The following is a 24290-nucleotide window of genomic DNA, read 5'->3' on the forward strand; positions in this document are numbered from 1 at the left end:
ATGTGCCTTTTTGAAATACGGTTTTCTCTGGGTATATGCCCAGAAGTGGGATTGCTGGATCAGATGGTAATTCTATTTCTAATTTTTTTAAGGAAACTCCATACTGTTCTCCATAGTGACTGTATCAATTTACATTCCCACCAATAGTGGAAGAGGGCTCCTTTTGTCCACACCCTCCCCAGAATTGGTTGTTTGTAGATTTTCTGATGATGCCGATTCTAACAGGTGTGAGGTGATACCTCATTGTAGTTTTGATTTGCATTTCTCTAATAATTAGTGCTGTTGAGCAGCTTTTCTTGTGCGTCTTGGCCATCTCTCTGTCTCCTTTGAAGAAACGTCTCTTTAGATCTTCTGCCCATTTTTTTTGGGTTGTTTGTTATTTTAATATTAAGCTGCATGAGCTGTTTATGTATATTGGAGATTAAACCTCTGTCCATTGATTAGTCTGCAGCGATTTTCGCCCATTCTGAGGGATGCCTTTTTCCATTCCCGTGTTTTTTAACAAAAGAGGAAAGAAAGGAAAAGAAGCAGAACACTAATGTGCGTAAAATATGCCTTTTGAAATGGTCGTTTTGAAATATGGACGTCCTTTGAATTTTTTGGTCGATATGTGACCCCAGGATTTGTTTTCAGGGCAGGTGTCATTTACAGGCCTGCAATGATTTTGAATATCAACTGACCATTAGCGCTGGGATTAAAGCTGCTGTTGTGTGAAACGGCCACAAGGTCGCAGCAGTTCACCCTTACCAAATCTGGTTACAAGGGCAAGAGAGCCTCAGTGGAAGTGGTGTTCTAGATTGGAGTTTAGAATGGAATGTGCCAGGAGAAAGCCCCTCACGTTTGTCTCACTACTTCTTGTTCGTGTTTTTAATTTAATTTTTTATTTTTTATTACAGCAAGTTTGATTACAATGTTTGGCTTGTTGTAGGTGTGGAAGATGTGGTTCTTTTACACATATACAGATGACTGTTCTTCCTGGGATCCTTTTCCCATGTACGTTATGACAGAATGTTGAGTAGTCCTCTCTTGGTATTCTGTAGGTCTTTGGTGATTATATATGTCACCTGTGTTTGTATATGTCTGTTAACCCCGATATCGTAATGAAACCAATCCTCACACCTTTCCATTGGTGAACCATAAGTTTGTTTAATGAATCTGTCATTGCCCTTCTCCGTGGAAATATCTGCCCTGGTATCCATTTTTAGGTAACACGCCTTAAGTGATATGATATGATATGTGTCTTTCACTTTCTGACTTACTACAAGTCACGTGATTACTTCTAGACTCATCTACGGTGCTGCAAATGGCATTGTGTACTTTTTTCCCTTGGCTTCTCTTCTGCCTTTGCGGGGTCCATTTTCAACAATGTGATTCCCTGAGGGTTGTGGATTAGCTGACCAGGGCAGCCTTACCCTGCTGGCCCGCCCTCCCCAGGTGTGCCTCGTTGAGGTCAATATAAACAGCGCTCCAAGCAGCAATAGCCCCTGAAGCTGTGCCTGACTCCATATTCTCTGCCCCGTCAACAGTCTCGGGGCTGTGCTGGTGGGAGGGAGTGAGGGGCCACAGCTTTGTGGGTGGCCTGGTGTGAGTGGGGTTCTGCAGGCCTTTCTGCAGGAGTTGCCAGGCTGCCGCCTGTAAAGGAGAGGTTTTTTCACCCATATCTTCCGCTGGAATTTCTCTCCGGACAGAGGTGAGGAAGGAAAAAAGCAGTGGGGTCCGAGACAGGAGAGGTATCTCAGGCAGGGCAATGGAAAGCTTCTGGAAGAGCGCCAGGGTCCAGGACCACCCTGGCTGGCCTGCAGGCACCAAGTTGGCCTGCGTGCTGTCGCTGGTGTGGCTCCACGCTCCTTCCTCTAGGCTTTCAAGCCCTTGTACCTATTCAGGTGTTTTACCTGGAAAGGGTGGGAACAGTTCAGCAGCAGCTGGCCTGGGGCTCAGCTCACGTTTACTCACAGATGCCACGGCACGGTCCCCCAGCTTTGCAATGAGGACGCTCCTTGCGTGGGGGGTGGGTTGCTGGCTGTATGGGAGATGGTTCCCCACCTCTGACCAATTTCAGAATTGTTTACCACTGGCACAAGTGCCCTGATAGTGTTTTCCTCTGTATAACTCGTGGGTTCAGGATTTTTTTTTCTTTTATGGTTCAAGTTAGATTTTATTCCTCTTTTATGTATTTATAGATATAAGCATGGAAATAATTCATTCCTATAAATAGATCTGTGTGAAGGGAAGAACTTTTTTCTGTTTTATTTTTAAATTTTATTTTTTAAAATTTTGAAATTTAATTTTATTTATTTTTGTATACAGCAGGTTACTATTAGTTATGTATTTTATGCATATACATGTATACAGGTCAATCTCAATCTCTCAAATCATCCCACCACCACCACCCCATGGCTTCCCACACTTGGTGTCCATACGTTTGTTCTCTACCTCTCTGTCTCTATTTCTTCCCTGCAAACCAGTTCATCTGTACCATTTTTAGGCTCCACATATATGCATTAATATACAATATTTGTTTTCCTCTTTCTGACTTACTTCATTCTGTATGACAGTCTCTCGATCCATCGATGTCTCTACAAATGACCCAGTTTCATTCCTTTTTATGGCCGAGTAATATTCCATTTTATATATGTACCACATCTTTATCCATTCATCTGTCTGTGGGCATTTAGGTTGCTTCCATTACCTGGCTATTGTAAATAGTGCTGCAACGAACATTGTGGTGAATGTGCCTTTTTGAAATACGTTTTTCTCTGGGTATATGCCCAGAAGTTAGATTGCTGGATCAGATGGTAATTCTATTTCTAGTTTTTTTAAGGAAACTCCATACTGTTCTCCATAGTGTCTGTATCAATTTACATTCCCACCAATAGTGGAAGAGGGCTCCTTTTGTCCACACCCACCCCAGAATTGGTTGTTTGTAGATTTTCTGATGATGCCGATTCTAACATGTGTGAGGTGATACCTCATTGTAGTTTTGATTTGCATTTCTCTAATAATTAGTGCTGTTGAGGAGCTTTTCATGTGCGTCTTGGCCATCTCTGTGTCTTCTTTGAAGAAACTTCTCTTTAGATCTTCTGCCCATTTTTTTTGGGTTGTTTGTTTTTTTAATATTAAGCTGCATGAGCTGTTTATATATATTGGAGATTTAACCTCTGTCCATTGATTCGTTTGCAACGATTTTCGCCCTTTCTGAGGGATGCCTTTTTCCATTCCCGTGTTTTTTAACAAAAAAGGAAAGAAAGGAAAATAGGCAGAACACTAATGTGCGTAAAATATGCCTTTAAAATCGGTCGTTTTGAAATATGGACGTCCTTTGAATTCTTTGGTCGATATGTGACCCCAGGATTTGTTTTCAGGGCAGGTGTCATTTACAGGCCTGCAATGATTTTGAATATCAACTGACCATTAGCGTTGGGATTAAAGCTGCTGCTGTGTGAAACGGCCACAAGGTGGCAGCAGTTCACCCTTACCAAATCTGGTTACTAGGGCAAGAGAGCCTCAGTGGAAGTGGTGTTCTAAATTGGAATTTAGAATGGAATGTGCCAGGAGAAAGACCCTCACGTTTGTCTCACTACATCTTGTTCGTGTTTTTAATTTAATTTTTCTTTTTATTACAGCAAGTTTGATTACAATGTTTGGCTTGTTGTAGGTGTGGAAGATGTGGTTCTATTACACATATACAGATTTCTGTCCTTCCTGGGATCCTTTTCCCATGTACGTTATGACAGAATGTTGAGTAGTCCTCTCTTGGTATTCTGTAGGTCTTTGGTGATTATATATGTCACCTGTGTTTGTATATGTCTGTTAACCCCGATATCGTAATGAAACCAATCCTCACACCTTACCATTGGTGAACCATAAGTTTGTTTAATGAATCTGTGATTGCCCTTCTCCGTTGAAATATCTGCCCTGGTATCCATTTTTAGGTAACACCTATAAGTGATATGATATGATATGTGGCTTTCACTTTCTGACTTACTACAAGTCACGTGATTACTTCTAGACTCATCTACGGTGCTGCAAATGGCATTGTGTCCTTTTTTCCCTTGGCTTCTCTTGTGCCTTAGCGGGGTCCATTTTCAACAATGTGATTCCCTGAGGGTTGTGGATTAGCTGACCTGGGCAGCCTTACCCTGCCGGCCCGCCCTCCCCAGGTGTGCCTCTTTGAGGTCAATATAAACAGAGCTCCAGGCAGCAATAGCCCCTGAAGCTGTGCCTGACTCTATTTTCTCAGCCCCGTCAGCAGTCTCGGGGCTGTTCTGGTGGGAGGGAGTGAGGGGCCACAGCTTTGTGCGTGGCCCGGTGTGAGTGGGGTTCTGCTGGCCTTTCTGCAGGAGTTGCCAGGCTGCCGCCTGTAAAGAAGAGGATGTGTCACCCATACCTTCCGCTGGAATTTCTCTCCGGACAGAGGTGAGGAAGGAAAAAAGCAGTGGGGGCTGGGACAGGAGGGGTATCTCAGGCAGGGCAATGGAAAGCTTCTGGAAGAGCGCCCGGGGCCAGGAGCACCCTGGCTGTCCTGCAGGCACCAAGTTGGCCTGCGTGCTGTCGCTGGTGTGGCTCCACGGTCCTTCCTCTAGGCTTTCAAGCCCTTGTACATATTCAGGTGTTTTACCTGGAAAGGGTGGGGACAGTTCAGCAGCAGCTGGCCTGGGGCTCAGCTCACGTTTACTCACAGATGCCTCGGCACGGTCCCCCAGCGTTGCAATGAGGACGCTCCTTGCGTGGGGGGTGGGTTGCTGGCTGTATGGGAGATGGTTCCCCACCTCTGACCAATTTCAGAATTGTTTACCGCTGGAGCAATTGCCCTGATAGGGTTTTCCTCTGTATAACTCGTGGGTTCAGGTTTTTTTTTTCTTTTATGGTTCAAGTTAGATTTTATTCCTCTTTTATGTATTTATAGATATAATCATGGAAATAATTCATTCCTATAAATACATCTGTGTGACGGGAAGAACTTTTTTCTGTTCTATTTTTAAATTTTATTTTTTTAAAATTTTGAAATTTAATTTTATTTATTTTTTTTATACAGCACATTATTATTAGTTATGTATTTTATGCATATACATGTATACAGGTCAATCCCAAACTCCCAACTCATCCCACCACCACCACCCCATGGCTTCCCACACTTGGTGTCCATACGTTTGTTCTCTACCTCTGTGTCTCTATTTCTTCCCTGCAAACGAGTTCATCTGTACCATTTTTAGGCTCCACATATATGCATTAATATACAATATTTTTTTTCCTCTTTCTGACTTACTTCATTCTGTATGACAGTCTCCCGATCCATCGATGTCTCTACAAATGACCCAGTTTCATTCCTTTTTATGGCCGAGTAATATTCCTTTTTATATATGTACCACATCTTTATCCATTCATCTGTCTGTGGGGATTTAGGTTGCTTCCATTACCTGGCTATTGTAAATAGTGCTGCAACGAACATTGTGGTGAATGTGCCTTTTTGAAATACGGTTTTCTCTGGGTATATGCCCAGAAGTGGGATTGCTGGATCAGATGGTAATTCTATTTCTAGTTTTTTTAAGGAAACTCCATACTGTTCTCCATAGTGACTGTATCAATTTACATTCCCACCAATAGTGGAAGAGGGCTCCTTTTGTCCACACCCTCCCCAGAATTGGTTGTTTGTAGATTTTCTGATGATGCCGATTCTAACAGGTGTGAGGTGATACCTCATTGTAGTTTTGATTTGCATTTCTCTAATAATTAGTGCTGTTGAGCAGCTTTTCATGTGCGTCTTGGCCATCTCTCTGTCTCCTTTGAAAAAAAGTCTCTTTAGATCTTCTGCCCATGTTTTTGGGGGGTTGTTTGTTTTTTAATATTAAGCTGCATGAGCTCTTTATATATATTCGAGATTAAACCTCTGTCCATTGATTCGTCTGCAACGATTTTCGCCCCTTCTGAGGGAGGCCTTTTTCCATTCCCGTGTTTTTTAACAAAAAAGGAAAGAAAGGAAAAGAAGCAGAACACTAATGTGCGTAAAATATGCCTTTTGAAACGGTCGTTTTGAAATATGGACGTCCTTTGAATTTTTTGGTCGATATGTGACCCCAGGATTTGTTTTCAGGGCAGGTGTCATTTACAGGCCTGCAATGATTTTGAATATCAACTGACCATTAGCTTGGGATTGAAGCTGCTGTTGTGTGAAACGGCCACAAGGTGGCAGCAGTTCACCCTTACCAAATCAGTTTACTAGGGCAAGAGAGCCTCAGTGGAAGTGGTGTTCTAGATTGGAGTTTAGAATGGAATGTGCCAGGAGAAAGCCCCTCACGTTTGTCTCACTACTTCTTGTTCGTGTTTTTAAATAATTTTTTTTATTTTTTATTACAGCAAGTTTGATTACAATGTTTGGTTTGTTGTAGGTGTGGAAGATGTGGTTCTTTTACACATATACAGATGACTGTTCTTCCTGGGATCCTTTTCCCATGTACGTTATGACAGAATGTTGAGTAGTCCTCTCTTGGTATTCTGTAGGTCTTTGGTGATTATATATGTCACCTGTGTTTGTATATGTCTGTTAACCCCGATATCGTAATGAAACCAATCCTCACACCTTTCCATTGGTGAACCATAAGTTTGTTTAATGAATCTGTGATTGCCCTTCTCCGTGGAAATATCTGCCCTGGTATCCATTTTTAGGTAACACCTATAAGTGATATGATATGATATGTGTCTTTCACTTTCTGACTTACTACAAGTCACTTGATTACTTCTAGACTCATCTACGGTGCTGCAAATGGCATTGTGTCCTTTTTTCCCTTGGCTTCTCTTCTGCCTTAGCGGGGTCCATTTTCAACAATGTGATTCCCTGAGGGTTGTGAGTTAGCTGACGTGGGCAGCCTTACCCTGCCGGTCCGCCCTCCCCAGGTGTGCCTCGTTGAGGTCAATATAAAGAGCGTTCCAGGCAGCAATAGCCACTGAAGCTGTGCCTGACTCCATATTCTCTGCCCCGTCAGCAGTCTCGGGGCTGTGCTGGTGGGAGGGAGTGAGGGGCCACAGCTTTGTGGGTGGCCCGGTGTGAGTGGGTTTCTGCTGGCCTTTCTGCAGGAGTTTCCAGGCTGCCGCCTGTAAAGAAGAGGATGTGTCACCCATACCTTCCGCTGGAATTTCTCTCCGGACAGAGGTGAGGAAGGAAAAAAGCAGTGGGGTCCGGGACAGGAGTGGTATCTCAGGCAGGGCAATGGAAAGCTTCTGGAAGAGCGCCCGGTTCCAGGACCACCCTGGCTGGCCTGCAGGCACCAAGTTGGCCTGCATGCTGTCACTGGTATGGCTCCACGGTCCTTCCTCTAGGCTTTCAAGGCCTTGTACATATTCACGTGTTTTACCTGGAAAGGGTGGAAACAGTTCAGCAGCAGCTGGCCTGGGGCTCAGCTCACGTTTACTCACAGGTGCCTCGGCACGGTCCCCCAGCTTTGCAATGAGGACGCTCCTTGCGTGGGGGGTGGGTTGCTGGCTGTATGGTAGATGCTTCCCCACTTCTGACCAATTTCAGAATTGTTTACCGCTGGAGCAAGTGCCGAGATAGTGTTTTCCTCTGTATAACTGGTGGGTTCACTTTTTTTTTCTTTTATGGTTCAAGTTAGATTTTATTCCAATTTTATGTATTTATAAATATAAGCATGGAAATAATTCATTCCTATAAATACATCTGTGTGACGGGAAGATTTTTTTCTGTTTTATTTGTAAATTTTATTTTTTAAAATTTTGAAATTTAATTTTATTTATGTTTTTATACAGCACTTTATTATTAGTTATGTATTTTATGCATATACATGTATACAGGCCAATCCCAATCTCCCAACTCATCCCACCACCACCACCCCATGGCTTCCCACACTTGGTGTCCATACGTTTCTTCTCTACCTCTGTGTCTCTATTTCTTCCCTGCAAACCAGTTCATCTGTACTATTTTTAGGCTCCACATATATGCATTAATATACAATATTTGTTTTCCTCTTTCTGACTTACTTCATTCTGTATGACAGTCTCTCGATCCATCGATGTCTCTACAAATGACCCAGTTTCATTCCTTTTTATGGCCGAGTAATATTCCATTTCATATATGTACCACATCTTTATCCATTCATCTGTCTGTGGGCATTTAGGTTGCTTCCATTACCTGGCTATTGTAAATAGTGCTGCAACGAACATTGTGGTGAATGTGCCTTTTTGATTTACGGTTTTCTCTGGGTATATTACCAGAAGTGGGATTGCTGGATCAGATGGTAATTCTATTTCTAGTTTTTTTAAGGAAACTCCATACTGTTCTCCATAGTGACTGAATCAATTTACATTCCCACCAATAGTGGAAGAGGGCTCCTTTTGTCCACACCCTCCCCAGAATTGGTTGTTTGTAGATTTTCTGATGATGCCGATTCTAACAGGTGTGAGGTGATACCTCATTGTAGTTTTGATTTGCATTTCTCTAATAATTAGTGCTGTTGAGCAGCTTTTCATGTGCGTCTTGGCCATCTCTGTGTCTTCTTTGAAGAAACGTCCCTTTAGATCTTCTGCCCATTTTTGTATTGGGATGTTTGTTTTTTTAATATTAAGCTGCATGAGCTGTTTATATATATTGGAGATTAAACCTTTGTCCATTGATTTGTTTGCAACGATTTTCGCCCATTCTGAGGGATGCCTTTTTCCATTCCCGTTTTTTTTTACAAAAAAAGGAAAGAAAGAAAAAGAAGCAGAACACTCATGTGCGTAAAATATGCCTTTTGAAACGGTCGTTTTGAAATATGGACGTCCTTTGAATTTTTTGGTCGATATGTGACCCCAGAATTTGTTTTCAGGGCAGGTGTCATTTACAGGCCTGCAATGATTTTGAATATCAATGGACCATTAGCGCTGGGATTAAAGCTGCTGTTGTGTGAAAGGGCCACAAGGTGGCAGCAGTTCTCCCTTACCAAATCTGGTTAAGAGGGCAACAGAGCCTCAATGGAAGTCGTGTTGTAGATTGCAATTTAGAATGGAATGTGCCAGGAGAAATACCCTCAAGTGTGTCTCACTACAACTTGTTTAGGTTTTTAATTTATTTTAATTTATTTTTTATTACAGCAAGTTTGATTACAATGTGTGTCTTGTTGTAGATGTGGAAGATGTGGTTCTTTTACACATATAGAGATGTCTGATCTTCCGGGGGTCCTTTTCCCATGTACGTTATGACAGAATGTTGAGTAGTCTTCTCTTGGTATTCTGTAGGTCTTTGGTGATTATATATGTCACCTGTGTTTGTATATGTCTGTTAACCCCGATATCCTAATGAAACCAATCCTCACACCTTTCCATTGGTGAACCATAAGTTTGTTTAATGAATCTGTGATTGCCCTTCTCCGTGGAAATATCTGCCCTGGTATCCATTTTTAGGTAACACCTATAAGTGATATGATACGATATGTGTCTTTCACTTTCTGACTTACTACAAGTCACGTGATTAACTCTAGACTCATTTACGGGGCTGCAAATGGCATTGTGTCCTTTTTATCCTTGGCTTCTATTCTTCCTTAGCGAGGTCCATTTACAACAATGTGATTCCCTGAGGGTTGTGGATTAGCTGACCTGGGCAGCCTTACCCTGCCGGCCCGCCCTCCCCAGGTGTGCCTCGTTGAGGTCAATATAAACAGAGCTCCAGGCAGCAATAGCCCCTGAAGCTGTGCCTGACTCCATATTCTCTGCCCCGTCAGCAGTCTCGGGGCTGTGCTGGTGGGAGGGAGTGAGGGGCCACAGCTTTGTGGGTGGCCCGGTGTGAGTGGGTTTCTGCTGGCCTTTCTGCAGGAGTTGCCAGGCTGCCGCCTGTAAAGAAGAGGATGTGTCACCCATACCTTCTGCTGGAATTTCTCTCCGGACAGAGGTGAGGAAGGAAAAAAGCAGTGGGGGCCGGGACAGGAGGGGTATCTCAGGCAGGGCAATGGAAAGCTTCTGGAAGAGCGCCCGGGGCCAGGACCACCCTGTCTGGCCTGCAGGCACCAAGTTGGCCTGCGTGCTGTCGCTGGTGTGGCTCCATGGTCCTTCCTCTAGGCTTTCAAGCCCCTGTACATATTCAGGTGTTTTACCTGGAAAGGGTGGGAACAGTTCAGCAGCAGCTGCCCTGGGGCTCAGCTCACGTTTACTCACAGATGCCTCGGCACAGTCCCCCAGCTTTGCAATGAGGACGCTGTTTGCGTGGGGGGTGGGTTGCTGGCTGTATGGGAGATGGTTCCCCACCTCTGACCAATTTCACAATTTTTTACCACTGGAGCAAGTGCCCTGATAGGGTTTTCCTCTGTATAACTCGTGGCTTCACGTTTTTTTTTTCTTTTATGTTTCAAGTTAGATTTTATTCCTCTTTTATGTATTTATAGATATGAGCATGGAAATAATTCATTCCTATAAATACATCTGTGTGACGGGAAGAACTTTTTTCTGTTTTATTTTTAAAATTTATTCTTTAAAATTTTGAAATTTAATTTTATTTATTTTTTTTATACAGCACGTTATTATTAGTTATGAATTTTATGCATATACATTTATACAGGTCAATCCCAAACTCCCAACTCATCCCACCACCACCACCCCATGGCTTCCCACACTTGGTGTCCATACGTTTGTTCTCTACCTCTGTGTCTATATTTCTTCCCTGCAAACCAGTTCATCTGTACCATTTTTAGGCTCCACATATATGCATTAATATACAATATTTGTTTTCCTCTTTCTGACTTACTTCATTCTGTATGACAGTCTCTCGATCCATCGATGTCTCTACAAATGACCCAGTTTCATTTCTTTTTATGGCCGAGTAATATTCCATTTTATATATGTACCACATCTTTATCCATTCATCTGTCTGTGGGCATTTAGGTTGATTCCATTGCCTGCCTAATATAAATAGTGCTGCAACGAACAATGTGGTGAATGCGCCTTTTTGAAATACGGTTTTCTCTGGGTATATGCCCAGAAGTGGGATTGCTGGATCAGATGGTAATGCTATTTCTAATTTTTTTAAGGAAACTCCATACTGTTCTCCATAGTGACTGTATCAATTTCCATTCCCACCAGTAGTGGAAGAGGGCTCCTTTTGTCCACACCCTCCCCAGAATTGGTTGTTTGTAGATTTCCTGATGATGCCGATTCTAACAGGTGTGAGGTGATACCTCATTGTAGTTTTGATTTGCATTTCTCTAATAATTAGTGCTGTTGAGCAGCTTTTCATGTGCGTCTTGGCCATCTCTGTGTCTCCTTTGAAGAAACGTCTCTTTAGATCTTCTGCCCATTTTCTTTTGGGTTGTTTATTTTTTTAATATTAAGCTGCATGAGCTGTTTATATATATTGGAGATTAAACCTCTGTCCATTGATTCGTCTGCAACGATTTTCGCCCATTCTGAGGGATGCCTTTTTCCATTCCCGTGTTTTTTAACAAAAAAGGAAAGAAAGGAAAAGAAGCAGAACACTAATGTGCGTAAAATATGCCTTTTGAAACGGTCGTTTTGAAATATGGACGTCCTTTGAATTTTTTGGTCGATATGTGACCCCAGGATTTGTTTTCAGGGCAGGTGTCATTTACAGGCCTGCAATGATTTTGAATATCAACTGACCATTAGCGCTGGGATTAAAGCTGCTGTTGTGTGAAACGGCCACAAGGTGGCAGCAGTTCACCCTTACCAAATCTGGTTACTAGGGCAAGAGAGCCTCAGTGGAAGTGGTGTTCTAGATTGGAATTTAGAATGGAATGTGCCAGGAGAAAGCCCCTCACGTTTGTCTCACTACTTTTTGTTCGTGTTTTTAATTTAATTTTTTATTTTTTATTTTTTTCTTTTTTTTGCGGTATGCGAGCCTCTCACTGTTGTGGCCTCTCCCGTTGCGGAGCACAGGCTCCGGATGCGCAGGCCCAGCGGCCATGGCTCACGGGCCCAGCCGCTCCGCGGCATATGGGATCCTCCCAGACCGGGGCACGAACCCATATCCCCTGCATCGGCAGGCGGACACTCAACCACTGCGCCACCAGGGAGGCCCTAATTTTTTATTTTTTATTACAGCACGTTTGATTACAATGTTTGGCTTGTTGTCGGTGTGGAAGATGTGGTTCTTTTACACATATACAGATGACTGTTCTTCCTGGGATCCTTTTCCCATGTACGTTATGACAGAATGTTGAGTAGTCCTCTCTTGGTATTCTGTAGGTCTTTGGTGATTATATATGTCACCTGTGTTTGTATATGTCTGTTAACCCCGATATCATAATGAAACCAATCCTCACACCTTTCCATTGGTGAACCATAAGTTTGTTTAATGAATCTGTGATTGCCCTTCTCCGTGGAAATATCTGCCCTGGTATCCATTTTTAGGTAACACCTATAAGTGATATGATATGATATGTGTCTTTCACTTTCTGACTTACTACAAGTCACGTGATTACTTCTAGACTCATCTACGGTGCTGCAAATGGCATTGTGTCCTTTTTTTCCTTGGCATCTCTTCTGCCTTAGCGGGGTCCATTTTCAACAATGTGATTCCCTGAGGGTTGTGGATTAGCTGACCTGGGCCGCCTTACCCTGCCGGCACGCCCTCCCCAGCTGTGCCTCGTTGAGGTCCATATAAACAGAGCTCCTGGCAGCAATAGCCCCTGAAGCTGTGCCTGACTCCATATTCTCTGCCCCGTCAGCAGTCTCGGGGCTGTGCTGGTGGGAGGGAGTGAGGGGCCACAGCTTTGTGGGTGGGCCGCTGTGAGTGGGGTTCTGCTGGCCTTTCTGCAGGAGTTGCCAGGCTGCCACCTGTAAAGAAGAGGATGTGTCACACATACCTTCCGCTGGAATTTCTCTCCGGACAGAGGTGAGGAAGGAAAAAAGCAGTGGGGGCCAGGACAGGAGGGGTATCTCAGGAAGGGCAATGGAAAGCTTCTGGAAGAGCGCCAGGGTCCAGGACCACACTGGCAGGCCTGCAGGCACCAAGTTGGCCTGCGTGCTGTCGCTGGTGTGGCTCCACGGTCCTTCCTCTAGGCTTTCAAGCCCTTGTACATATTCACGTGTTTTACCTGGAAAGGGTGGGGACAGTTCAGCAGCAGGTGGCCTGGGGCTCAGCTCACGTTTACTCACAGATGCCTCGGCACGGTCCCCAAGCTTTGCAATGAGGACGCTCCTAGCGTGGGGGGTGGTTTGCTGGCTGTATAGGAGATGGTTCCCCACCTCTGACCAATTTCAGAATTGTTTACCGTTGGAGCAAGTGCCGTGACAGGGATTTCCTCTGTATAACTCGTGGGTTCACTTTTTTTTTCTTTTATCTTTCAAGTTAGATTTTACTCCTATTTTATGTATTTATAGATATAAGCATGGAAATAATTCATTCCTATAAATACATCTGTGTGACGGGAAGAACTTTTCTCTGTTTTATTTTTAAATTTTATTTTTTAAAATTTTGAAATTTAATTTTATTTATTTCTTTATACAGCACGTTATTATTAGTTATGAATTTTATGCATATACATGTATACAGGTCAATCCCAAACTCCCAACTCATCCCACCACCACCACCCCATGGCTTCCCACACTTGGTGTCCATAAGTTTGTTCTCTACCTCTGTGTCTCTATTTCTTCCCTGCAAACGAGTTAATCTGTACCATTTTTAGGCTCCACAAATATGCATTAATATACAATATTTGTTTTCCTCTTTCTGACTTACTTCATTCTGTATGACAGTCTCTCGATCTATCGATGTCTCTACAAATGACGCAGTTTCATTCCTTTTTATGGCCGAGTAATAATCCATTTTATATATGTACCACATCTTTATCCATTCATCTGTCTGTGGGCATTTAGGTTGCTTCCATTACCTGGCTATTGTAAATAGTGCTGCAACGAACATTGTGGTGAATGTGCCTTTTTGAAATACGGTTTTCTCTGCGTATATGCCCAGAAGTGGAATTGCCGGATCAGATGGTAATTCTATTTCTAGATTTTTAAAGGAAACTCCATACTGTTCTCCACAGTGACTGTATCAATTTACATTCCCACCAATAGTGGAAGAGGGCTCCTTTTGTCCACACCCTCCCCAGAATTGGTTGTTTGTAGATTTCCTGATGATGCCGATTCTAACAGGTGTGAGGTGATAACTCATTGTAGTTTTGATTTGCATTTCTCTAATAATTAGTGCTGTTGAGCAGCTTTTCATGTGTGTCTTGGCCATATCTGTGTCTCCTTTGAAGAAACGTCTCTTTAGATCTTCTTCCCATTTTTTGGGGGTTGTTAATTTTTTAATATTAAGCTGCATGAGCTGTTTATATATATTGGAGATTAAACCTCTGTCCATTAATTCATCCGCAAACATTTTCGCCCATTTTGAGGGATGCCTTTTTCCATTCCTGTGTTTTTTAACAAAAAAGGAAAGAAAGAAAAAGAAGCAGAACACTAATGTGCGTAAAATATGCCTTTTGAAATGGTCGTTTTGAAATATGAACGTCCTTTGAATTTTTTGGTTGATATGTGACCCCAGGATTTGTTTTCAGGGCAGGTGTCATTTACAGGTCTGCAATGATTTTGAATATCAACTGACCATTAGCGCTGGGATTAAAGCTGCTGTTGTGTGAAACGGCCACAAGGTGGCAGCAGTTCACCCTTACCAAATCTGGTTACTAGGGCAAGAGAGCCTCAGTGGAAGTGGTGTTCTAGATTGGAGTTTAGAATGGAATGTGCCAGGAGAAAGCCCCTCACGTTTGTCTCACTACTTCTTGTACGTGTTTTTAATTTAATTTTTTATTTTTTATTACAGCAAGTTTGATTACAATGTTTGGCTTGTTGTAGGTGTGGAAGATGTGGTTCTTTTACACATATACAGATGACTGTTCTTCCTGGGATCCTTTTCCCATGTACGTTATGACAGAATGTTGAGTAGTCCTCTCTTAGTATTCTGTAGGTCTTTGGTGATTATATATGTCACCTGTGTTTGTATATGTCTGTTAACCCCGATATCGTAATGAAACCAATCCTCACACCTTTCCATTGGTGAACCATAAGTTTGTTTAATGAATCTGTGATTGCCCTTCTCCGTGGAAATATCTGCCCTCGTATCCATTTTTAGTTAACACCTATAAGTGATATGATAGGATATGTGTCTTTCACTTTCTGACTTACTACAAGTCACGTGATTACTTCTAGACTCATCTACGGTGCTGCAAATGGCATTGTGTCCTTTTTTTCCTTGGCATCACTTCTGCCTTAGCGGGGTCCATTTTCAACAATGTGATTTCCTGAGGGTTGTGGATTAGCTGACCTGGGCAGCCTTACCCTGCCGGCCCGTCCTCCCCAGGTGTGCCTCGTTGAGGTCAATATAAACAGAGCTCCAGGCAGCAATAGCCCCTGAAGCTGTGCCTGACTCCATATTCTCTGCCCCGTCAGCAGTCTCGGGGCTGTGCTGGTGGGAGGGAGTGATGGGCCACAGCTTTGTGGGTGGCCCGGTGTGAGTGGGGTTTTGCTGGCCTTTCTGCAGGAGTTGCCAGGCAACCGCCTGTAAAGAAGAGAATATGTCACCGATACCTTCCGCTGGAATTTCTCTCCGGACAGAGGTGAGGAAGGAAAAAAGCAGTGGGGGCCGGGACAGGAGGGGTATCCTGGGCAGGGCAATGGAAAGCTTCTGGAAGAGCGCCAGGGTCCAGGACCACCCTGGCTGGCCTGCAGGCACCAAGTTGGCCTGCGTGCTGTCACTGGTGTGGCTCCACGGTCCTTCCTCTAGGCTTTCAAGCCCTTGTACATATTCAGGTGTTTTACCTGGAAAGGGTGGGGACAGTTCAGCAGCAGCTGGCCTGGGGCTCAGCTCACGTTTACTCACAGATGCCTCGGCACGGTCCCCCAGCTTTGCAATGAGGACGCTCCTAGCGTGGGGGGTGGGTTGCTGGCTGTATGGGAGATGGTTCCCCACCTCTGACCAATTTCAGAATTGTTTACCGCTGGAGCAAGTGCCGTGATAGGGTTTTCCTCTGTAGAACTCGTGGGTTCAATTTTGTTTTCTTTTATCGTTCAAGTTAGATTTTATTCCTCTTTTATGTATTCATAGATATAAGCATGGAAATAATTCATTCCTATAAATACATCTGTGTGACGGGAAGAACTTTTCTCTGTTTTATTTTTAAATTTTATTTTTTAAAATTTTGAAATTTAATTTTATTTATTTTTTTATACAGCACGTTATTTTTAGTGATGTATTTTATGCATATACATGTATACAGGTCAATCCCAAAGTCCCAACTCATCCCACCACCACCACCCCATGGCTTCCCACACTTGGTGTCCATACGTTTGTTCTCTACCTCTGTGTCTCTATTTCTTCCCTGCAAACCAGTTCATCTGTACCATTTTTAGGCTCCACATATATGCATTAATATACAATATTTGTTTTCCTCTTTCTGACTTACTTCATTCTGTATGACAGTCTCTCGATCCATCGATGTCTCTACAAATGACCCAGTTTCATTCCTTTTTATGGCCGAGTAATATTCCATTTTATATATGTATAACATCTTTATCCATTCATCTGTCTTTGGGCATTTAGGTTGCTTCCATTACCTGGCTATTGTAAATAGTGCTTCAATGAACATTGTGGTGAATGTGCCTTTTTGAAATACGGTTTTCTCTGGGTATATGCCCAGAAGTGGGATTGCTGGATCAGATGGTAATTCTATTTCTAGTTTTTTTTATGGAAACTCCATACTGATCTCCATAGTGACTGTATCAATTTACATTCCCACCAATAGTGGAAGAGGGCTCCTTTTGTCCACACCCTCCCCAGAATTTGTTGTTTGTAGATATCCTGATGATGCCGATTCTAACAGGTGTGAGGTGATACCTCATTGTAGTTTTGATTTGCATTTCTCTAATAATTAGTGCTGTTGAGCAGCTTTTCATGTGCGTCTTGGCCATCTCTGTGTCTTCTTTGAAGAAACGTCCCTTTAGATCTTCGGCCCATTTTTGTATTGGGATGTTTGTTTTTTTAATATTAAGCTGCATGAGCTGTTTATATATATTGGAGATTAAACCCATGTCCATTGATTCGTTTGCAACGATTTTCGCCCATTCTGAGGGATGCCTTTTTCCATTCCCTTTTTTTTTTACAAAAAAGGGAAAGAAATAAAAAGAAGCAGAACACTAATGTGCGTAAAATATGCCTTTTGAAACGGTCGTTTTGAAATATGGACGTCCTTTGAATTTTTTGGTCGATATGTGACCCCAGAATTTGTTTTCAGGGCAGGTGTCATTTACAGGCCTGCAATGATTTTGAATATCAGTGGACTATTTGCGCTGGGATTAAAGCTGCTGTTGTGTGAAACGGCCACAAGGTGGCAGCAGTTCTCCCTTACCAAATCTGGTTAAGAGGGCAACAGGGCCTCTATGGAAGTCGTGTTCTAGATTGGAATTTAGAATGGAATGTGCCAGGAGAAAGACCCTCAAGTGTGTCTCACTACAACTTGTTCATGTTTTTAATTTATTTTAATTTATTTTTTCTTACAGCAAGTTTGATTACAATGTGTGGCTTGTTGTAGGTGTGGAAGATGTGGTTCTTTTACACATATAGAGATGTCTGATCTTCCGGGGGTCCTTTTCCCATGTACGTTATGACAGAATGTTGAGTAGTCTTCTCTTGGTATTCCGTAGGTTTTTGGTGATTATATATGTCACCTGTGTTTGTATATGTCTGTTAACCCCGATATCGTAATGAAACAAATCCTCACACCTTTCCATTGGTGAACCATAAGTGTGTTTAATGAATCTGTGATTGCCCTTCTACGTGGAAATATCTGCCCTGGTATCCATTTTTAGGTAACTCCTATAAGTGATATGATATGATATGTGTCTTTCACTTTCTGACTTACTACAAGTCACGTGATTACTTCTAGACTCATCTACGGTGCTGCAAATGGCATTGTGTCCTTTTTTCCCTTGGCTTCTCTTCTGCCTTAGCGGGGTCCATTTTCAACAATGTGATTCCCTGAGGGTTGTGGATTAGCTGACCTGGGCAGCCTTACCCTGCCGGCCGGCCCTCACCAGGTGTGCCTTTTTAAGGTCAATATAAACAGCGCTCCAATTGGCAATAGCCCCTGAAGCTGTGCCTGACTCCATATTCTCTGCCCCGTCAGCAGTCTCGGGGCTGTGCTGGTGGGAGGGAGTGAGGGGCCACAGCTTTGTTGGTCGCCCAGTGTGAGGGGGGCTCTGCTGGCCTTTCTGCAGGGGTTGCCAGGCTGCCACCTGTAGAGAAGAGGATGTGTCACCAATACCTTCCGCTGGACTTTCTCTCCGGACAGAGTTGAGGAAGGAAAAATGCAGTGCTGGCCGGGACAGGAGGGGTATCTCAGGCAGGGCAATGGAAAGCTTCCGAAAAAGCGCCCGGGACCAGGACCACCCTGGCTGGCCTGCAGGCACCAACTTGTTCTGCGTGCTGTCGCTGGTGTGGCTCCGCGGTCCTTCCTCTAGGCTTTCAAGCCCTTGTACATATTCAGGGGTTTTACCTGGGAAGGGTGGGAACAGTTCAGCAGCAGCTGGCCTGGGGCTCAGCTCACGTTTACTCACAGCAGCCTCGACACGGTTCCCCAGCTTTGCAATGTGGACGCTCCTTGCGTGGGGGGTGGGTTGCTGGCTCTATGGGAGATGATTCCCCAACTCTGACAAATTTCAGAATTGTTGACCTCTGGAGCAAGTTCCCTGATCGTGTTTTCCTGTGTATAACTGGTGGGTTCAGTTTTTTTTTTTTCTTTTATGGTTCAAGTTAGGTTTTATTCCTCTTTTATGTATTTATAGATATAAGCATGGAAATAATTCATTCCTATAAATACATCTGTGTGAAGGGAAGAACTTTTTTCTGTTTTATTTTTAAATTTTATTTTTTAAAATTTTGAAATTTTATTTTATTTATTTTTGTATACAGCAGGTTACTATTAGTTATGTATTTTATGCATATACATGTATACAGGTCAATCCCAATCTCTCAACTCATCCCACCACCACCACCCCATGGCTTCCCACACTTGGTGTCCATACGTTTGTTCTCTACCTCTGTGTCTCTATTTCTTCCCTGAAAACCAGTTCATCTGTACCATTTTTTAGGTTCCATATATGTGCATTAATATACAATATTTGTTTTCCTCTTTCTTACTTATTTCATTCTGTATGACAGTCACTAGATCCATCGATGTCTCTACAAATAACCCAGTTTCATTCCTCTTTATGGCCGAGTAATATTCCATTTTATATATGTACCACATCTTTATCCATTCATCTGTCTGTGGGCATTTAGGTTGCTTCCATTACCTGGCTATTGTAAATAGTGCTGCAAGAACATTGTGGTGAATGTGCCTTTTTGATTTACGGTTTACTCTGGGTATATGCCCAGAAGTGGGATTGCTGGATCAGATGGTAATTCTATTTCTAATTTTTTTAAGGAAACTCCATACTGTTCTCCATAGTGACTGTATCAATTTACATTCCCACCAATAGTGGAAGAGGGCTCCTTTTGTCCACGCCCTCCCCATAATTGGTATTTTGCAGATTTTCTGATGATGCCAATTCTAACAGGTGTGAGGTGATACCTCATTGTAGTTTTGATTTGCATTTCTCTAATAATTAGTGCTGTTGAGCAGCTTTTCATGTGCGTCTTGGCCATCTCTGTGTCTCCTTTGAAGAAACGTCTCTTTAGATCTTCTGCCCATTTTCTGAGGGGTTGTTTGTTTTTTTAATATTAAGCTGCATGAGCTGTTTATATATATTGGAGATTAAACCTCTGTCCATTGATTCGTCTGCAACGATTTTCGCCCATTCTGAGGGATGCCTTTTTCCATTCCCGTGTTTTTTAACAAAAAAGGAAAGAAAGGAAAAGAAGCAGAACACTAATGTGCGTAAAATATGCCTTTTGAAACGGTCGTTTTGAAATATGGACGTCCTTTGAATTTTTTGGTCGATATGTGACCCCAGGATTTGTTTTCAGGGCAGGTGTCATTTACAGGCCTGCAATGATTTTGAATATCAACTGACCATTAGCGCTGGGATTAAAGCTGCTGTTGTGTGAAACGGCCACAAGGTGGCAGCAGTTCACCCTTACCAAATCTGGTTACTAGGGCAAGAGAGCCTCAGTGGAAGTGGTGTTCTAGATTGGAGTTTAGAATGGAATGTGCCAGGAGAAAGCCCCTCACGTTTGTCTCACTACTTCTTGTTCGTGTTTTTAATTTAATTTTTTATTTTTTATTACAGCAAGTTTGATTACAATGTTTGGCTTGTTGTAGGTGTGGAAGATGTGGTTCTTTTACACATATACAGATGACTGTTCTTCCTGGGATCCTTTTCCCATGTACGTTATGACAGAATGTTGAGTAGTCCTCTCTTGGTATTCTGTAGGTCTTTGGTGATTATATATGTCACCTGTGTTTGTATATGTCTGTTAACCCCGATATCGTAATGAAACCAATCCTCACACCTTTCCATTGGTGAACCATAAGTTTGTTTAATGAATCTGTGATTGCCCTTCTCCGTGGAAATATCTGCCCTGGTATCCATTTTTAGGTAACACCTATAAGTGATATGATATGATATGTGTCTTTCACTTTCTGACTTACTACAAGTCACGTGATTACTTCTAGACTCATCTACGGTGCTGCAAATGGCATTGTGTCCTTTTTTCCCTTGGCTTCTCTTCTGCCTTAGCGGGGTCCATTTTCAACAATGTGATTCCCTGAGGGTTGTGGATTAGCTGACCTGGGCCGCCTTACCCTGCCGGCCCGCCCTCCCCAGGTGTGCCTCGTTGAGGTCAATATAAACAGCGCTCCAGGCAGCAATAGCCCCTGAACCTGTGCCTGACTCCATATTCTCTGCCACATCAGCAGTCTCGGGGCTGTGCTGGTGGGAGGGAGTGAGGGGCCACAGCTTTGTGGGAGGCCCGGTGTGAGTGGGGTTCTGCTGGCCTTTCTGCAGGAGTTGCCAGGCTGACGCCTGTAAAGAAGAGGATGTGTCACCCATACCTTCCGCTGGACTTTCTCTCCGGACAGAGGTGAGGAAGGAAAAAAGCAGTGGGGGCCGGGACAGGAGGGGTATCTCAGGCAGGGCAATGGAAAGCTTCTGGAAGAGTGCCCGGGGCCAGGACCACCCTGGCTGGCCTGCAGTCACCAAGTTGGCCTGCGTGCTGTCGCTGGTGTGGCTCCACGGTCCTTCCTCTAGGCTTTCAAGCCCTTGTACATATTCAGGTGTTATACCTGGAAAGGGTGGGAACAGTTCAGCAGCAGCTGGCCTGGGGCTCAGCTCACGTTTACTCACAGATGCCTCGGCACGGTCCCCCAGCTTTGCAATGAGGACGCTCCTTGCATGGGGGGTGGTTTGCTGGCTGTATGGGAGATGATTCCCCACCTCTGACCAATTTCAGAATTGTTTACCACTGGAGCAAGTGCCCTGATAGGGTTTTCCTCTGTATAACTCGTGGGTTCAGGTTTTTTTTTTCTTTTATGGTTCAAGTTAGATTTTATTCCTCTTTTATGTATTTATAGATATAAGCATGGAAATAATTCATTCCTATAAATACATCTGTGTGACGGGAAGAATTTATTCTGTTTTATTTTTAAATTTTATTTTTTAAAATTTTGAAATTTAATTTTATTTATGTTTTTATACAGCAGGTTATTATTAGTTATGTATTTTATGCATATACATGTATACAGGTCAATCCCAATCTCCCAACTCATCCCACCACCACCACCCCATGGCTTCTCACACTTGGTGTCCATACGTTTGTTCTCTACCTCTGTGTCTCTATTTCTTCCCTGCAAACCAGTTCATCTGTACCATTTTTTTAGGTTCCACATATATGCATTAATATACAATATGTGTTTTCCTCTTTCTGACTTACTTCATTCTGTATGACAGTCTCTCGATCCATCGATGTCTCTACAAATGACCCAGTTTCATTCCTTTTTATGGCCGAGTAATATTCCATTTTATATATGTACCACATCTTTATCCATTCATCTGTCTGTGGGCATTTAAGTTTCTTCCATTACCTGGCTATTGTAAATAGTGCTGCAACGAACATTGTGGTGAATGTGCCTTTTTGATTTACGGTTTACTCTGGGTATATGCCCAGAAGTGGGATTGCTGGATCAGATGGTAATTCTATTTCTAATTTTTTTAAGGAAACTCCATACTGTTCTCCATAGTGACTGTATCAATTTACATTCCCACCAATAGTGGAAGAGGGCTCCTTTTGTCCACACCCTCCCCAGAATTGGTTGTTTGTAGATTTTCTGATGATGCCGATTCTAACAGGTGTGAGGTGATACCTCATTGTAGTTTTGATTTGCATTTCTCTAATAATTAGTGCTGTTGAGCAGCTTTTCATTTGCGTCTTGGCCATCTCTGTGTCTCCTTTGAAGAAACGTCTCTTTAGATCTTCTGCCCATTTTTTGGGGGGTTGTTTGTTTTTGTAATATTAAGCAGCATGAGCTGTTTATATATATTGGAGATTAAACCTCTGTCCATTGATTCGTTTGCAATGATTTTCGCCCATTCTGAGGGATGCCTTTTTCCATTCCCGTTTTTTTTAACAAAAAAGGAAAGAAAGGAAAAGAAGCAGAACACTAATGTGCCTAAAATATGCCTTTTGAAATGGTCGTTTTGAAATATGGACGTCCTTTAAATTTTTGGTCGATATGTGACCCCAGGATTTGTTTTCAGGTCAGGTGTCATTTACAGGCCTGCAATGATTTTGAATATCAACTGACCATTAGCGTTGGGATTAAAGCTGCTGTTGTGAGAAACGGCCACAAGGTGGCAGCAGTTCACCCTTACCAAATCTGGTTACTAGGGCAAGAGAGCCTCAGTGGAAGTGGTGTTCTAGATTGGAGTTTAGAATGGAATGTGCCAGGAGAAAGCCCCTCACGTTTGTCTCACTACTTCTTGTTCGTGTTTTTAATTTTATTTTTTATTACAGCAAGTTTGATTACAATGTTTGGCTTGTTGTAGGTGTGGAAGATGTGGTTCTTTTACACATATACAGATGACTGTTCTTCCTGGGATCCTTTTCCCATGTACGTTATGACAGAATGTTGAGTAGTCCTCTCTTGGTATTCTGTAGGTCTTTGGTGATTATATATGTCACCTGTGTTTGTATATGTCTGTTAACCCCGATATCGTAATGAAACCAATCCTCACACCTTTCCATTGGTGAACCATAAGTTTGTTTAATGAATCTGTGATTGCCCTTCTCCGTGGAAATATCTGCCCTGGTATCCATTTTTAGGTAACACCTATAAGTGATATGATATGATATGTGTCTTTCACTTTCTGACTTACTACAAGTCACGTGATTACTTCTAGACTCATCTACGGTGCTGCAAATGGCATTGTGTCCTTTTTTCCCTTGGCTTCTCTTCTGCCTTAGTGGGGTCCATTTTCAACAATGTGATTCACTTAGGGTTGTGGATTAGCTGACCTGGGCAGCCTTACCCTGCCGGTCCGCCCTCCCAAGGTGTGCCTCGTTGAGGTCAATATAAACAGCGCTCCAGGCAGCAATAGCCACTGAAGCTGTGCCTGACTCCATATTCTCTGCCCCGTCAGCAGTCTCGGGGCTGTGCTGGTGGGAGGGAGTGAGGGGCCACAGCTTTGTGGGTGGCCCGGTGTGAGTGGTGTTCTGCTGGCCTTTCTGCAGGAGTTGCCAGGCTGCCGCCTGTAAAGAAGAGGATGTGTCACCCATGCCTTCCGCTGGAATTTCTCTCCGGACAGAGGTGAGGAAGGAAAAAAGCAGTGGGGGCCGGGACAGGATGGGTATCTCAGGCAGGGCAATGGAAAGCTTCTGGAAGAGCGCCCGGGGCCAGGACCACCCTGGCTGGCCTGCAGGCAGAAAATTGGCCTGCATGCTGTCACTGGTGTGGCTCCACGGTCCTTCCTCTAGGCTTTCAAGCCCTTGTACATATTCAGGTGTTTTACCTGGAAAGGGTGGGAACAGTTCAGCAGCAGCTGGCCTGGGGCTCAGCGCACGTTTACTCACAGATGCCTCGGCACGGTCCCCCAGCTTTGCAATGAGGACGCTCCTTGCGGGGGGGGGTGTTGCTGGCTGTATGGGAGATGGTTCCCCACCTCTTACCAATTTCATAATTGTTTACCGCTGGAGCAAGTGCCCTGATAGGGTTTTCCTCTGTATAACTCTTGGGTTCAGGTTTTTTTTTCTTTTATGGTTCAAGTTAGATTTAATTCCTCTTTTATGTATTTATAGATATAAGCATGGAAATAATTCATTCCTATAAATACATCTGTGTGACGGGAAGAACTTTTTT

The sequence above is a fragment of the Mesoplodon mirus genome, assembly GCF_964341445.2.
Source record: "Mesoplodon mirus genome assembly, chromosome: 8".
Taxonomy (NCBI): domain Eukaryota; kingdom Metazoa; phylum Chordata; class Mammalia; order Artiodactyla; family Ziphiidae; genus Mesoplodon; species Mesoplodon mirus.